This window comes from Panthera leo, chromosome A1 (assembly GCF_018350215.1).
Source record: "Panthera leo isolate Ple1 chromosome A1, P.leo_Ple1_pat1.1, whole genome shotgun sequence".
Lineage (NCBI taxonomy): Eukaryota > Metazoa > Chordata > Mammalia > Carnivora > Felidae > Panthera > Panthera leo.
Window position 1 is genome coordinate 47752522 of NC_056679.1, and position 18728 is coordinate 47771249.

The window sequence follows — 18728 nt, forward strand, 5'->3', positions numbered from 1 at the left end:
TCACAGTTGATCAGATCAGGTCCTGTATCAGGCTCTGCGATGGCAGTGCAGAGCCTGCTTGGGATTCTGTTTCCCTCTCTCTGCCTCTCTCTGCCTCTTTCTCTCTCTCAAAAATAAATAAGCTTTTTAATTTATTTATTTGTTTTTTTCCCCATTTTATTTTTTTTTATTTTTTTTCAATATATGAAGTTTATTGCCAAACTGGTTTCCAAACAACACCCAGTGCTCATCCCAACAGGTGCCCTCCTCAATACCCATCACCCACCCTCCCCTCCCTCCCACCCCCCATCAACCCTCGGTTTGTTCCCAGTTTTTAAGAGTCTCTTATAAGTAAGCTTTTTTAAAAAGAGCTAGAAAAAAAGCAGTCCATTTCATTTTTTTAGTCTGAAATTTTTTCATCTCTAAGCTAAGTATTAATAATAAGTTTGTGAAGGTTAATACATGTCAATTGCTTAATGTACTACCTAGCACATACAACTTGTGTTATCTATTGCTGTATTACAGTCATCAGTATTTCAATGTTAAATGTTAACTCCAAAAGAGATCAGTTTGAAGGATATGGATATATGATTTATAAAAGGAGAAATTCAAAAGGCATCTAAACTTATGAAGAAACATCCAAGTTCACAAACACCCAGATAAATGCAAATTAAACATTGATCATTTGTACTCAACAATTGAAAAAGACTATTGAAAATGATAATTTTCTGCTTAAGCAAAAGCACTGTTAAACAGGCAGGTACTCTCGTACCTAAGTGCGAGATTATAAATTGTTACAACCTTTTGGGAATATGTATCAAGGGTTTTAAAATTTCTCATACTATTTGACCCTATAATTGGATGTGTCCCTTAAGGAATTAGTCAATGAGGCTGTCAGAGATTTTTATTAAAGCAATGTATATAATAATGATAATTGTGAGACTAATGTGTGAAAAGAGATGAATGGTAAAATCTACCAATGGGATGTTGTGAAATTTAAATAGAGTTCTTATAGGGCACTTAAGGTTAGGAAAAATACTATAATATTATACAACTGAATAGAGTGTATGATCTCACTTTGTTATTACATGTGTATTGTATGTGAGTGTTAGTGACACCTTTAGACATCTCCACATGAATGGCCAATAGGCATCTCAAACTTGACCTGTCTACATCCTAATTTTTTTATTCTCAGCCTCCGGTCCCTAAATCTCTCCTTAGTCTTCTTCATCTCAACAAAGGGAAATAACATCCTTCTAGTGGTTCAGGTCAAATCTTTCCTGAACTTCTCTCTTTCTCTCATACCCACATCCAATCCAGCAGCTAATCCGTTTACCTCTTCTTTCAAGCTGTCTCAAATCTGACCACTGTCCATCTCCAGCTGCTTCTCTGGCTGAGGCCTCTGTCACCCTCTGGCTAGGTCACTGCAGACGGCCCCCGGACCTGAGTGCTCACACCAGCCCTTCAACCCACTGTGCTCTTTTCTCAGCACACCCAGGGTGAACCTTTAAAACACGTCCAATCATGTCACTCCTCTGTTCAAAGCCTCCAAAATAAAGCCAGCTCTCTTATTGGCCTATAGAGGCCATTCTGACTGGCATTTCTGCTCTCTCTCTGAATTCATTCTCTACCACTCTCCTCAAACCATTGGTTCCAGCCACTCTAGCCCTTTGTGTTCTTTTCCAGTGGGCTTTTCCACCTACTCTTTCCCTCTACCAGAAATGGTTCATGTAGCTGGTGCCATCACTATCTTTAGGGATTTGCCTGCGTGTCACCTCTCCATGTGACCACTCATGTTAAAGGACCCCTTAGATCCCCTGCAAGAACCTTCAAACAAGCTCTCAGGGTCCGTTTGTGGGAGAACGTAGGGTAGTGGAGCTTCCAAGACTCCAGACACATCCAAATGAGACACTGCACGTGGCAGTCTTTCTTTCTTTCTTTCTTTCTTTCTTTCTTTCTTTCTTTCTTTCTTTCTTTCTTCTTTCTTTCTTTCTTTCTTTCTTTCTTTCTTTCTTTCTTTCTTTCTTTCTTTCATAAAAAGACCCCCAGCCTTAAAGCCCCAGTATTTCCTCTCTCTGCTCCCTTAGATAACCTTTCAAAATAGCACTCACCACCAAATGACTTACTTATACTTTCCTTATGCATGCTTTCTCCCTCATAGAATGTAAGCCCTCTGAGAGCTAATGACATTTTCTTTTTGCTCACTGTTGGATCTCTATTACTTAGAACGCTGCTTGGCTTATTTATTGAAAAACCAAGCAAATGAACAAATAAATAACATATCTTTAAATTAATTTGATGTTTTTTATTTCCTTGTTTATACTTTTCTGTACTTTAATTTTCAAAAATGAGATTTTTTCCTTACTTTTATTATCAGAATAAAAACCTCTATAAATATTGTTCTTTTTAATTTTTAACTTGGCAATTGCTTAGTAATTTAAGGACTAACTGAATACATGAATCTTCCAGGCTTGTCTGTATTTTGTCTATGGAGCTCACTATACAGCCCAAGTCAGCCTGAGAAAGGGCGAAGTTATTTGCCTTTCCTTAACTCCTTAACTCTCACTTCCTCTTTTTCATGGCATTATTGAAAAATACCATATTTTCCTCACTTTCTAAACCTGAATCACTATGTATTCAACTGGTGAGTTAATTCCTTGCCTGTCCTTTCAACTTATTACTACCATTATGAATACTTTAATTACTTCACTGTTTGTAACCTTTACATTTCTATCACCCCTCTCCTCTTCTTCCAGTACAGCAAATGCTATGTTGTGGTCGGTGTATCTGTGAACATACAAAGGATGCTAATATTTATATGATGGTCCAAGTTCTGGGAATCTGGTCTGGTCATTTCACATATACTGTATCCTTTTATTCTCAGAATAACCTTTTTTAGCAGCTATTATTGTCCCATGTGACAATGAAGAAAATGAAGCTCGGGAGGCTTTGGAAACTCACCGAAGAGCACATAGCTAGGAAGTAGGAGAAAGCACATCTAGCTGACTCCAAAGCCCACACTCTTTCCACTTTTTATAATACACTGTGGTTGCCTCCCAGCTTGCAGTTTGTTTATTTATTTCTACATTTATACACTGCCTCTATTCGGAAAGGATTTGAAGGAGATGATGCTATTGTTATTATTACTCTGGCTTCTGCCTCCATTCTGTCCAAGCCCAGGAGGTTGGGGAAGATGGCATGGGCTGGAGATGGGTTGGGGGAGAAAGCTCATCCTGTCCCCACAACCCATCATCTTTAGCACCAATTACCAAGGGTGGGGAACTTGTAACAGAATCTGTAATGTGGGGTATGCCTGGTAGAGGCAGTGTTGGGGGTGTTTGCTATAGGGCGATTCTAACCTTAGCTTGGTAACCACTAACTATACTAATAGGTCTTTGATTTAGAGTTTCCATTGGTCCTTTGGTGACTATTTTCATTGCAAAATTACTTTTTCTTTTGATTTTTTTTATTACTAAACATATCCTTATTCAATCTTCTTTGTGGAGAATAACTTCATTAGTTTTTAAGAAGGGAAAAAGATGGTAACTAATGTCTGTGGAGTAACACTTTAAATATATTATCTTGTCTAATCTTCACAAATCCCCACGAAATAGATCTCATTATCCTTTTTTTTTTTTTTTAACAGATGAAGAAATTTGGGTGGAGAAAAATTAAGTAATTTACATGGCAGGGCCCTTATGTAATTCTGTTGGACTTTAAAGTCTATTTTCTGTCTACCACTTTGTGTGTTCATTCTAGATTTTACCTATCTCTGCAAATATTGAGATATGTTGGATTATGGCTCTGGCACCCAGGATCTTTTTAAAAAAGAAGAACATATAGAACAGTTTTAGAGTTTGAGGCTGCTGAGGAAACCGGCATTATTCCAACCAAGTACAGAAATGCAGCCTCCTGGGCTTCCCAGGAGGTCTGAGCATTGGCATACTATTGATGTATCTATCTATGACTTGCTTTCTGATTTGAAATAGGTCTCTACATGTTTGTTTGTAATAAAAAGATGTTGATATTCCTTACCAAAATTAACATTACCAGGCTGCTTTGATGTGTAAACATTTGTGTAAGAAAGTTTAAATGTTGACTTGTCTGGGACAACATGAGGATTAGCAAAATGGCTTCCTCAGCTCCCTTTCTTATTCTGACAGATATAATTCTATTGCTAAACTCACACTGCAGTCATATGTTATTAATGATATATCACTTATCTAGAATGTGATCTTCTAAAAGTTGCTTGCACTTGGGAAGAATCAAGTTCATCTCTGATGGTATTTAAGGGGCTGTAGAAGTAAACTAGTTCCACCAGTGTCGGGAAACTGTGAGTCATTTCATCTCTCATGCTATCTGACTCTGAATGAAGAAGGGCAATGTTCACATAGAAACCGTATAATTTGTCACGTTGAGAACAGACTGATCTTGTTCTAATGCTCTTGCAGAACTGCAGATATCTTTATATAAGGAGAAGTTTTCAGAATTTAATAAAATAAGGTTCAGCCTTAAGGAATGTGACTAATACATCTGAGATGTGTGACTCAAAACACGAGAAGGAAGAGATGCTTGCAGTTTTAACATTTGAACAGTTTTGAGTTACTTAAGTTATTTTTTTTTTAGAAAAAAATAATAGCTCATTGTTTTCATACTTAAAACACACAGAAGTTCCTTTAGTTCATAGACTTAAAGGAGAATCAACCACTGGACAGAAAAAGATAAAAAAAAAAAAAAAATGGTCCCTAAAGGATAATATCTTAGTATTGTTATCTCATTAAAAAGTGAAAATACTTGATGCAATTATTTGCATATTGACCTTAATGTGTGATATCAATCCCAAGATAATTTCTTAAGATATTTTTCTAATGTCCACATTTCCCTGAGTACTTCGTGCCACTCCCAGGTGTGTGTGTGTGTGTGTGTGTGTATGATTAGGTCTGCAGACTTGTGGGGACAAGTGTACATGCAAGTGCATGCACAGGTAATAGCCAGCCCATCAGGGATGTCAGACATGCTGTATATTGGAAATGGGCGACGTTCCGTGTTTGATGACCCTTGCCAAACTGCAAAGTGCAAATTGGCAAAGTGAGTTTTAGCACTCACAACCATAGTTTTGGAGATGGAAGAAACACATATTTACTCAAATCCCTAATTCAATAGAGTTGCAGACTGAGGATTTCTTTATAGCACATATCCACCCTTTTATACTTAAACATGCCACAGATTGTTTACCTCACCACATAGTAAGGTTGCACAGTGTTCTCTCTTATGTTCTCAACACTTACTGCATAGCATATAGTTACTACCAAATACCTGTTAGCTACTGAATAGATGAATACATGAATAAGTGAATGAATGGTTAATGATAGAATGAGTCTCAGAAAGGCTGTACAAGCACACAAGCAGGAAAAGAAAGCCAGGTATTTCTTATTCTTCTATTTTATAGTCCCTGTGAATTCTCTTTAGATGACTTAATTCCTTATTCTCTTTTACTCTTTATTCCTGGAAATACCACCTGTTCTTAGCTGAACCAGGCCCTTCTTTCCCCTATTTTCACTTCTTTCCCAAAGTTTTGTTTAGTAACTGGGAAAAAAGCAACTTCTTCCTCAACTCCACTTTGTCTGAACATGCAGCACACATGAGTCACTCATCACTTCTAAGACACAATTGAGCCTTCCATCGCTCATGTTTGCTATAAATATTTACTGCCCTGATCTCTGATGTACTTAATGTTAACACAATGTCTGGGCAACCTCAGACCTTTGATATATCTATACTAGCCTCAGTATTTGTCTAGTCTAAGATCTCAAACTAATTTAGGTTCTAAATATGGGATCCATTCCAGTTAAGTCAAGGTTTTTGACAAAGTTGAAAACACTGTGTCTTTTTTTCTGGGTTGCTAGGTGTTGTTCTAGAGAATGTCTGTATGTCTATCCATCTATCACTTGTCCCCAAATTCTTCTAATGATCTTATGGAGTAGAAGGTGTTAGCCCCATTTTTTTTTTTTCAGATGGGGATGTTGAGACTCCAAGAAGTGGAGTGACTTTTAGAAAGTGCTACATCCAGGATTCGAAGTGAGATCAGTTTGATTCTTCAGATGAAGTTTTTTCCACAACACTGTGCACTTACTTCTTCCCACTCTGTACTTGTAGAGGTCATTTAAAGGCACTGGGACCATTGAGAACTGACCAGTGTGTGTCTATCAGAGCAGACAACTACTCGTTACCCCTTGCAGGTCTCTAGATCCTGGGAAGGCAGAGAGAACAGGAGAAAAAAATAGGGTGTAGAAAGCTGTTCTCTTGACACATCTCTCATCCCAGTTTATAGTGTTACTGAATGGGGAGTAAAGAGATATGACCTCTTCATATTTTCAGAACCAAGGCTCATTAATCTCCCTTTCATATCTATGGGGACACTTCATTTTTACTCAGTTGAGCTCAGAATACCAAGTTGGGGTGGGGGCATCAGAGCAATTGGTCAGTTATGTTTTAGAAGGCATTTGCGTATGATTTCACATTACTGCTATAAAAATATTCTCACACTTTTCCATTTTCACAGCTCTCATTCACTTTCTCCATTTGAATACTATCTATATTTTGAATAAGTAGACATGCAGTGTCTATCTTATGAGATTTACTCTAAAAGGTGCCAGGAGGATATGAATATGTATAGTGTCACTTCTGCTCCCTTTCCAATGGAGGAGAAAGGCATGTGACTCTTGCAAGCTAAACTGAGGTCAACGCTATAAATTCCCTCATTCATCCCTTCCATCAACAAACATTTATTAGGCTCTACTATGTGAAAGACATAAAATCGTAGAATAAAAGGCAGACTGGTAACATGAAGGATGTGCAGATAAGGAGGTACAGAAGAGACAGAACTTACAGAGAACAGAGAAGGTTTCATGAATAATGTGGCATTTGTACTATATCTTTAGAAAATTTTATACAGATTTATAAGAGATGGGGTCAGGTTACAGAAGGGAAATGGTAAGTTGGCCAGTTTGAATGAAAAAAATTTGAAGAAAGCAAGTGAGGAAGAGGCCAGAGAGGATTAAACTCTTTCTGGAAGACAGGAACCACGTTTAACAAGATTGCTTTATCTTGTCAGTATGTACTTGGAGTGATGCGCGAACCTCACAAATCACAAGTGTAGATCAATAGGCCAGAAAATATATTTATGGAAGACATGGTGGTGGTAGTAATGGTGATGCTGTTGGAGGTGATGAGGACTGTGGTGATCTGGTGTTAGGGCTGATAGAAAAGGAAGAGAGGACACAGTAGGAAAGGCAGAGTATTGGTAAGGGAATGGAGATTCCACGTTTTTCCTGTACCACATTATTGGTGAAAGTCTATCTTAATTCTACGTAAGGAATGCAGCATCAAAGGTGGTATTAGGCACAGGGGAGATCATGAAATTGATAATACAGTAGATTTAATAGTCAGCTAAACTAATTAAAGAAGGCTATGAATCTAATGAATGTGATCAGGCCTCTTTCAAACAAAAGAAGACCCAATTAAAGACAAGTAAAACTGCTAACAAGGGAACAACCTAAGATATATAATTAACCTGTAGAACTTAGTGTCAGAGGATAGAATTAATGGATAGTATTAATTTAAGTAGAACTGTAAGATGTAAAAAGCATTTGGCACTTACATGAATAAACAATGTTATTAGTATCTAATATCCCAAGAGATAAGTATCATTATCATTTGTTAATGTCACTTAAGATACTGAAATACATATTCTATTGCTTCCCTTATGAAGTTCAATAAATATGAGAATCTTACATTATACAGGCTTGAGTTAATTAGGAGTTACATGAATTCCATAGTGCAACATTGTTGAAATAAATAGAATCGACATAACAATTAATCTATGTTTTTGTTGCCAGAATTGTTCTCCCTTTTTTTCAGAATTCCCATTAATATTATTTTCAGCTGGTTTTCAATGTCCCTACAATGGTTTCCATTATTGCCCTAGGGACATTATTCTTTAAAAGAATAGTTGTTGCTGTATAGCGGCTTTTCTTTACTCATTGGCTTCTTTCTTTCTTATCCATCAACTAAATCTCAAGTCCAGATGTACATTCCTCAAAAAAAAAAAAAAAAAAGGCAAAAGTTCCTACTCAAGTCTTATATATACATTTATTTCTTCCTCCTAATTGTTGCAATTCCATATTCTTGAATCCTTTTTTCCTGAGCTGATTTCTTGCGTGTATTCATTAGTTTGACAAACATTTTGGGATGCTGACAGAAGGTTTGGAATGGCAGAGGGAGGGATGGCTTCGGAATCTGATGGGTCAATGTTTAGATTCTGGCTATGGTGCATAACATCCAGGTGGCCTTGAATAAGTTGTTTGACCAACTTGAATCTTGTCCTTCATTTGTGAAAGTGGGTGGAAATGCCTCCCTAGCAGGTTTCTTGTGAAGATTCAAGACAATGTCTGTCTAGTGTCCATATGATGGACACTCAAGAGGTGTAGGCATTTGGGGCTATTTTCCTTACTCTGTGGCAAATGCACTGGCCTACTTTAGTTTTGCACTATTGTGCCTTAGGGAAGAACTCAGAGCAAACTGTCCTTTAGCTTTTTTTCATTTCTGCTGCTGCTTCTTGCTTTCTATATATTTTACTTCTGGAATCTCATTTCATGCCTAACTAGACTCTGAGTCTCATCAGGAGACTCCCAGGGCTCCTGTCTATTTTCCAGAGTTGGTATATTTGTGCTGGCTGACTAGGCTACAGGGAAGGCCATCCCTGCATCCTCGGAGAGCTCACTTTGATGCAGACAGTGTTTCCTTGTCCTTTCTTCCAGATTTATGGGCTATTGTAATGATAGGGAAATAAAAACTTTATTTTATGAAATAATTTTGTTCCTGATTTATAGGAAGGAAATGACTTCGTAAGAAGATTTCTTCTACTGTAAAGGTTCAAAAAGACATGAATGGTATTTCTGGAATAAGAGAGAAAATTTTATCTGTTTATTGCTGCCTGCAAAATAGATAAAATATTATGAAGCTGCAACATAACATAAAACGTACCTGCGTGTTTCCTTGTTGCTAGCTTATATTTTTAGTGCTTAGCTGTGTTTTAGCTTTGGGTTGTTTTAGAAGTATGTCAAACAGTGTCCCCAGACTTGAAAATGGGAGAGGAACAGAGAAACATCTCCAGAACGAAGATGAGAAACAGAGATAGGTAGAGAGTGGAATAAAATTCAAGTAGTTAGGGTGCTAGGAATCAGGGAGTCTTGCAAGTTTAACTGAGTCAGGGTTTGCAAAGGAACTGCAGTAAGTTTGGAGCCCAATGCCTTGTATAGGGCATTAAGGCAATAAATATCTGTTGACTGCTGGCAGCTACATGACATCTTCCAGTTCTCCATATAGAAGAGACCAATCTCTCCTGTTCCTTTTAGTCAAACCTTATAAAGGAAAAAACTTACAACTTCTTTAAACTACTGGAGAGAAGACTTCTACTTTTTCTTTCACCTTTTCCTTCTCAAAATCTCGAGAGCAACATCCTGAGGTTAGGGCAAGGAGAGATTGCATGTGTAGCTCAAGGGTGCTAGGCTCCCCCCGTTTTCTGTCTAGTCTCTCTAGAAGGTGGACACCTACCTGTCCTACTTCTGTCCCTCCCATCAAGGCACACCTGTCTCAGGGCTTAACACTACCAAAAGACAGGTCAGAGGCCTACCTGACCCTGGGTCCTGATGGGGGCACTCATTCTGCAGTCTCAGACATGCCTCTTCACAGTTCTTCCCACAAAGGTTTCCAGGTCTAGATTTCTGGGAAATTTGAGGGAAGTCTCTTTCCAACTAAAAACCCAATCTTATTTTCCAGTCCAGGCTTACAACAAAAAGGTATTTGGATTCCTATCTGACTTTTGAGTATATGTTTCAGTGGATGTCAGTCTCAGAGAGGGTAAGAGGATAAGGTGTGTTTCATGTTCCTCCTTACAAAATGCAAAACTTCAGACCTCATCATCCCATGGTGAATTCACTGGGGAAGCTTGAGAAATAGGCCCAAGGGCTAATTTACATCATTATCACTACTATCATCATCAACAACAACAAAAACCCTTGGAGAGATCAAGGCTGTGGGCTAAGCAGAGGTGGGAGGTGTGGGTGCTTATTAAAACACTGTTCATTGGTCTTTTTTTTTAATGTAAAGTTTTGATTATATTAGGTTGTTTATTGAACACAATGATATAGTCTAAAGTATGGTGTAGCTGTATGAGGCTTGTTGAGATGCATGGCAACCCAATGGCCTTCTACCCTTCTCCTTTTCTCCAGTGGAAACCACTTCTCAACTCCTATCTATAACTGGTTCTTTTGGTATTTACCTCCAAATGGTTACTTCTGGATTTTGAACTTATCGACATTTCTTATTGACTTAGGCTTTATTTATTGACTTCTCACTTTGGAAAATAAGGATCTGGGTCTGTTTCACACCCCATCTACCTCCACACAAACAACCTTCCTGTGCCCCATTTTCCTAATGTAGTTACATTGTAATGTTGGCTAGTTCAATCTTCAGGATTGCGTTATTGTGATTGTGAAAGAATTACTGGCAGCTTAATTCTATAGCATAATGTCATTGCTGTTCCTTTTCTGCACTACTCTGTTTTTTCATGGAATTAGTAATTGTCATTAATTCAAGCCCAAACTCGTGCGTTAGTGCACTATCAGTTTCACTTTTGGAAGATGTCTCTCCTGGAGATGACCAATCTCGCTAGTACAGGCTGGTGCTCTACTGTCTTCTTGGGATCTCTTTTCACTATAACCCTGAGGACTCCCTTCTATCACTTTTGCACCGAATCCGTTCCTTCTTGGACACTAGGCCTTGTTCTTTGCAAGGAGGACATCCTCCGTTCGTTTCCTGCCTAAAACACTCAGTCTAGAGGAATCAGGTGTTATTTTCCCGAGATGAGTCTCTAGTCATGTAACTCTCCTCAAAGTTAATAGAAGTGAGTTACTTCTTATGATTCAAGATTTTCCAAGCAATTTTATATTATCACTAGGTTATACTCTCATAATGAGAACCATCCATGAGAACCTTATTGGAATTTAGAGTTTAGTCTACTATCATGATTAAAAACTCAGATTTAATAACACTGAAAACACACACACACACACACACACACACTCCTTTACTTTTGAAAATCCCATATGATGGACTCACAACACAGTGTTTCATCTTCCTATTGCTGCTGTAACAAGTTATCACAAACTTAAGTGGCTTAAAATAACACAAATTTACTATCTTACAGTTCTGGAAGTCAGATGTTTGAATTGGCTTTCACTGGGCTAAAATCAAGGTATGGACATGACTGTGCTCCTTTCTGAAAGTCCTATGGGAGGATCCATTTTTCGCCTTTCTTAGCTTCCAGAAGCTACTTTCACTCTTCAGCTTATGGCTCCTTCCATTTTCAAAGCCAGCAAAGACCAGTGGAGTCTTTCTCATGATGTCATCTCCCTGGATCTGACTCTTTTGTTTCCCTTTTTCCCATTTTCCCCTAGTGCGATTACACTAGGCCCACCCAGGTAATCCAGGATGATATTCTTTTAAGTTCAGCTGATTAGCAAATTTAACTTCATCTAGAAGTTTGATTCCTTCTTATCACGTGATGTAAAATAATCACAGGTTTGGGGGATCAGCACATGGACATCTTTGAGTGGCCATTATTCTGCTGCAAAGTGCAGGAACTCTTTTTTCCTCTAAAATGCATTCATTTTTGAAATAGATATGACAGTCTTTAACTTTGCACCCTGAAACTATTAATTTAACGGCATAGGACAAAAAATGAACAATAATTCATTCAATCCAAACTTGGGCAATTTAAATCGGCAAACAGCTGGGACCCTGCGTTTGTCCTCAGTTTACCAACTTCTTTGTTCTTGGTAAAAACAGATACTTTTCCACCATCATAATCTAGACAGAGAAAATATTATTTTAAACCACTTGGTCCTAAAAAAAAAACCTCAGTATAAGTGGTTTAATTCATTTGATAGAAATATAAACTTTTACATTCTTCACAGTACTTTGGGTGGTTTTACTTACAGATTTATTTCATACAATTGATTGAAAATAAAGTTATTAGTGTCATTATACCAACACTGGAAAGAATTCTAACAGCACTATACACCACACAATTAAAATAACAACATACACACACACACACACACACACCCACATACCTCCCTATTGTTAATGGTCTAGGAGTCAGAGTCAAAATGGAAAGATTTGTTGTAAAGATATTAACACACTAATAATCAATCATAGATTATTGCTTCAAGAGATACATTGAAAGTTAAAATAGCAGGCATTTTCCAGGAAAATGAATATGTAATACTCTAAAGGGCTGCATCTTTCTTTGGTCCTTCTAATAGGCTCATGGTTTCATTTCCTTTGTTTTGCTCAAGTCAGTAATGCAAATGTTAAGCTCCCTCTCTCTATTAGTGCCCCTTTACAGTAAGTTGATACTTTGGAGCTTTTAAGTGGACCTAAATGGTTTTTAGACATTTTCATTTCTGTTTTCTACCAACCAGGAAGGCTCTAAGGGTGGAGAGTCATGCCTTCTTTGCAATTCTTCACAGTTCCTATAGAGTTTATTACAAACTTAGTCAGATTTTTGTTATTTGCTCGGGAATATAATAGTTGGTGAGTAGTTGCCTGTAGAAATGAACAGGGAAAGAAACGTTGTTTACATGGGGAAATGGTATAACTTCTAAACTACTAAAGTACATTTTTGAAGCCCATTTTTGAGTTGAGACTCACAGTGTAGAAAACTAAAGGTTTTATATCTTTTTTTAAAATTTTTTTTAACGTTTATTTATTTTTGAGAAAGACAGAGACAGAGCATGAACGGGGGAGGGTCAGAGAGAGGGAGACACAGAATCTGAAACAGGCTCCAGGCTCTGAGCCGTCAGCACAGAGCCCGACGCGGGGCTCGAACTCACGGAACGTGACATCATGACCTGAGCCGAAGTCGGAGGCTTAACCGACTGAGCCACCCAAGCGCCCCATAAGATATCTTTATCTAGGGTTATTTTACTTTAAATTAGTGATGCTGTCTCTCTGAGCCCAATGGTTCAAGAATCAATTAAAATATGTTAGAGTTAAGCTTGCAACCACTCATTCTGTCCCACTCCCCAAGTTTCTAATTGTTTTGGGTGCCCGATTTAGAGACACTTTATAAAACGTGATGGTTTTCTAAGCTATAAACTAACAGGCAACTCAGAATATGTGTGTGGGTCATCTTCTATCTCCAAAGTTGGTGAAGTAAATTGCAGCAAATGACTCATTTCTCACAGCTCCAGCATGTTAAATCAATGAGTGTGTTTGCTTGACTCTTGTCTCCTAATGAGCTGAAACAGATAGAACATTTCTCATGCATCCAGATGGGATTATTTTGGAAAGTAAACTAATGCACATGCCCACACAAAATTCCTCTGCTATCTCTGGCCAGATTCTGTTAGCTGCTCCCCAAGATGATTTACCGGCCATATGAGACTGAGCTGCTCCTGAATGTTATTGGCACCATAGGAATTCTTCCAGAAGACAAATTTTTCTATTTTTCTTTGTTTAGTTTAATAATTTTATGTACAATATATTTTTTTAGAGATTTTAGATATTGTGTTTGTATGTGTACCTATGAGTGTGGGGGAGGTTTACGTTTTATTACAGCAGGTGGAACTGTATGTTAGTACAGTTATTTGACTTTGGATTGATTATTTATGTCAATGATTGCTAACATTTAAAATTATTTCACAAAGTTTACTCCCCTTAATATGTAAAATTCTCTTATGAGTCACTAAGAAAAAGTACAAACAACCCGAAAGAGAAAAGGAATTTCCTTTGGTTATGTAAAGTGGAACAACTTCTAGAGGCATTTTTCAATTTGTACCAAAAGTGTGATAAAATATACTTTCTGTGCTGCCAGCAGTTACACTTCTAAGATCATATACTAAGGAATTAGTTTATAATAGCCATAGGTCAAATCTTAACACAAGTTTCACTATAATGCTATTTATTAAAAATAAATAAACACAAAGGCTTGAAATAACCCAACTGCCCCCAAATAAGGAATTGGTCCATGTTAGCTCAGGCCCTCCAAAAACAGAAGCCAAGATAAAATTAGCAATACAAGACGTTTATTAGGGTAAATGGCAGTGAGGGGAAAATGCAGAGGGAGAACCATCACACCGCAATGCAGGTCTCACCCTTGTGAGAGAGAGGGGGAAGGAAGGAAGTTAGAGTGAAAGAGCTTTAGACAGTAGTGCAGTTGAACAGTTTTGGCGAGGTTGAGAGTTCTTAAGCCAAATTGCCTATCAAAGAAGTCCTGTGGCTCTCAGGAATGCTCATGGGAAATGTGACCTTTGCTCAGATTCAGTGGTGATTCAGAGAGCAGCAGCTGAAACCGTCAGTCAATTATACTCTATGCAATAGGAGATTTGAGAAGAGTATTTTTACAGATACCAAGTGTTAAGCAAGTTTTGGCATGACCGCATATGGATTTAATCATTACAGTGAACTGAAGGAGATGAATGTTGACAAGGGAAAATATTATAATTTATCTTTCTTCACAATTCTATGTTTAAATTTATAATTAAAATATTAATTCACTTAAAATTTTAATTAACTTTATATCCTTTATCATATACATAAAGTAGCCACAGATCATCTTTATACCTTTTAAAATTTGGGAAAAAGAGACAACTGAGATTCGAAACTGCACTAGAAAGACACTGCAAAGACAGGGGCGCCTGGATGGCTCAGTTGGCTAAGGATCTGAGTCTTAATCTCGGCTCAGGTCATGATCTCAAGGTTTGTGAGATGGAGCCCCCTTGGGATTCTCTCTTCCTCTCTGCTCCTCCCTGGCTCGTGTGCTCTCTCGTGTGCCCTCTCGCGTGCTCTCTCTATCTCTCTCTCTCTCTCAAAATAAATAAATAAATAAATAAATAAATAAATATTTTTAAAAACTAGAAAGAAACTACAAAGACAATTCAGTCACTTCACATTTACTATAATTTTTGCTTTCCTAACCTTTGATGCTAAGTTTTAATCACAATAACGAGAAAGGAACTTATGAAATTCCATATTGAGCACAAGTCAGTCATACATGAATATTGAATTGAAAAAAGTATTCCAGTTAAAGTATAAGGCTATAACTGAGGTTATTGCTTTAAAATCTTTTAAAATACAATTCCTCTTATTTTGCTGGAAAAGACATGAAGTATGTGCGGTGGATACAAGGCTAAATAGAGAAACAGACCTTGTCGATTACTTAGACTTTATATTGCACATAGGAAAGGCCAGGGGAATAACAGCGTACAATGACTAATAGCAAATGAGTAATACCAGTTCACACTATGATGAATCTGGGACCTTCTCTTTCTGACCATGGCATGTATGCACAGAAGATCAGCACCCCCCCCCCCCCCCCACAAAGGGTGAGGAGAATAGGTGGAGAACAGGAAAACCCTCCTGCTGAGGTAGGATTTTAAATATGTCTGCTCTGTTCTGTGTTCCCACACATCCACCTGTGGAGTACATCATTCAGTGATGATTAATAATTTCTGTGACGATGACCTTTGTATACATGCCAATTTGCAATTAGCTACTTCAGATGGAAAAATGGAATTTTAGAGCTGGAAGCAACCTTAGATTACACTAGTCCCATGATAGTCTATGAACAAGAGTCCCATGGTCAAATAAGCTTACATATTATTACATGGCACAGCCCCTCAACTTATGATAGTAATTAGTATATTAAAAGATATGAGAAATCTTGTTGTAAAACTCCATTTGATTTTTAAAATATAGTATTTCTTTTTAAAAAAATTTTTGTTTAGTGTTTATCTATTCTTGAGAGAGAGACACAGAGCGTGAGTGGGGGAGGAGCAGAGAGAGAGGGAGACACAGAATCCGAAGCGGGCTCTGGGCTCCGAGCTGTCAGCACAGAGCCCGATGTGGGGCTCGAACCCACGAACCGTGAGATAATGACCTGAGCCGAAGTCGGACGCTTAACCGACTGAGCCACCCAGGCACCCCAAAATATAGTATTTCTAAATAAAAGTGAAAATCTTCCTCCGTGTAAATCTCATGTTTCTTCATGAGACACACTGTGGGAAACCAGAATCTTATCCTATCTTTTCATTTTTATGTGAAAACTTTGAGCTAAAAGGGTTCAATTTACCTGCCCACAGTCACATAACTGGGTTCTGGAAGATGGTGCTAAGACCAAAGCTGGCTGGCTCAACAGTGCTACTGTTAAAGGTCACGTGGCCATTTTGCCATCTTTGGGTAAAGGTAGTTAAACTAAGTAGACCTTTGGGAACTTGGATAAAAACGTCTACAATAGCTGATTCAGAAAGTATCCAAATATTGTGAAGTGTACCAAAATGACAAGTAGAAAATAAGATTCGTTCTCGTCTTCCTTCCTCCTCAGCTACTGTTTTCAGGATGTGTTTTAGATTATTGGGCTGAAGAGCAAATTTCCTTGAGGAGCTGCTTCTGAGTAGCAACTTATTAATTGCTTCTGAAACGATTTTGAGTTATGTTTCTTTTATTGGATTCCATTGTGGAATCCTACAGAGTGTGCTGCTTTTTCTTCAATGCTTTTAGAGTTATTATGAAGGCATCTATTTGGCCAAGTGGAAAGCAGACTGAAACGCAACCCTCTAAATGTACGCTTTGGGGTGATTGTAGATTCTTCATCTCCTAAGGGAGACTGAGCATCTGGACCCTCAGGTTGCCCCTTCTCCTGCCTTGAACACTGAACTAATTTCCCAGAAGATTAGAAGTAGATTGATGTAAGGGTGTGCAGGCTGGGGGTCAGACCATAGGCTAACTGGCTCTTCCAGTTGTTGATGTTTTTGTTAAAGTTTCCAGTGATCTTGATGCCTCATGTTGAGTAAGAGATCCAAGAATGTAGCCAGGTCGCTGGACTGAGACCAACTATACAAATTCTGAAGCTCTGCTGGGTTTGCACCAAGAAACACAGGTGGTCTTACCGAGCCACTTCAATCCCAGCCTGGCCCGAGAAGAGCAGCAAATACCTGGGCGTGTTTATTATTCTCTAACAAATATTTTCCCATTTATTTCATTTTTAAAACAACCAAAGACAAAGCTTATTCAGCTGTAAAAATGAATTTATGTCTTGATTCGGTTGACTTTCCTTTTGTATTTTTCTCGGCAAAAGGGAAAGTGCTGGGAAATGGTAATTATTTGTACAAGGCCATCAATTAAGGAGCCCTTAAAAGAAAGTGTAACCTGACATTTTTTGCAGGGGGTGGAATAAGGGTCTCCTGGCTTACTCAATTATTTCTGGACTCTTCCACAAAGACCCTCTGAATGTTTGTTTCCACAGAGATCTCGACAAACACTGGAGACTCATCAACCGGAGTGAATTCCCTCAGTGAAATCGCTATCCTCTGCCAAGAATCAAAGGTCATCCCAGTGGAGTGCCGTCTTCGTGTTCAGCCGCTACGGAGTGTCTGGAACAGAGTGAGAACAAAAATTATCCCAGTTTGGTGCCCCCTGACTCTTTCGGGAAGAATCCCAACAAGACTGCCACCGGGAGTTCAGAGAACACATTTGAAGACTGGGGAAGGGCCAGGCTAAACAAGGGAGAATAGTGATGTAAAGACAATAAGATAAAGGAAATAAATGACTCAAAGACAAGTTTTAAGCCAATATTTACACCCATATTGCCATATTTACAGCTTAAACACTATGCCCCGAACATGCAGGAAGTAAGTTTTTATGAGTCTCTTAATGAATGTTAAGTCAATAATATCCCAAACAATGGGCCCCAGTGAACTTTCTTATGAAGGCCATTCAAGTGAGTTATTCAAATGTAGTCAGCTGAACTCTGTAATGCACATTTGTAGAAAAGAGATTTTCAAATTAGCCATTTCTGATATGACGGAAAGCTTTCTATTTCTTATTTTATTCATTTTAAAATGTATTTATTTTTGAGAGAAAGAGAGAAAGGGCAGAGAGGGAGAGGGAGACAGAGTCTCCCAAGCAGGCTCCACACTCTCAATGCAGAGACTGACGCAGGGCTTGAACCCGTGAACTGGGATCATGACCTGAATTGAAATCATAAGCCGAACACTTAGGCAACTGAGCCACCCACGTGCCCCGATAGAAAGCTTTTTAGACCATGACATAGAATTAGGAGAAATTATCAAAAGAAGCCATGGCATAGAATGAGGAGACTTCTATAATACCTGACTAAAAACATCTACACAGCAGATTTTACTGTCGACAGAAGCAGTGGTCAAAGAACAGGTGCCACCATCACCATCACCATCATCGTAAGAGAATAATTACCCATGCAGATAAAACTAATTAAAGGACCAATTAGCAAAATAATATGCACAACTGGAAAGTTTGCGGCAGCCAGGCAACTGAGCAGATAGAATGGATGGGATCAATGGCTTGGTGCCACGTAATCAGGAACTGCTTTTTTTTTTTCTTTCTGGTCTTAGAGACATCTGACCTATATTGGCTCATTAGCAGGTCCAGATGAATGATCAATACGGCAGAAACACTCTGATCTCATAAAACACAAGCCCAGCAAAACTACCACTCAACTCTTTGATCTTGTGAGATGCTCAGATAGCACTTTTAAAACTTGTATTTATTTTTTGGGTGCCCCATTGTTCGGTCTCCTCCGGTTGCATTTATAAGTGTAATAGCAAATGACAGTCCTGCCAGTCCTCCTTAAAATATCAAAGACC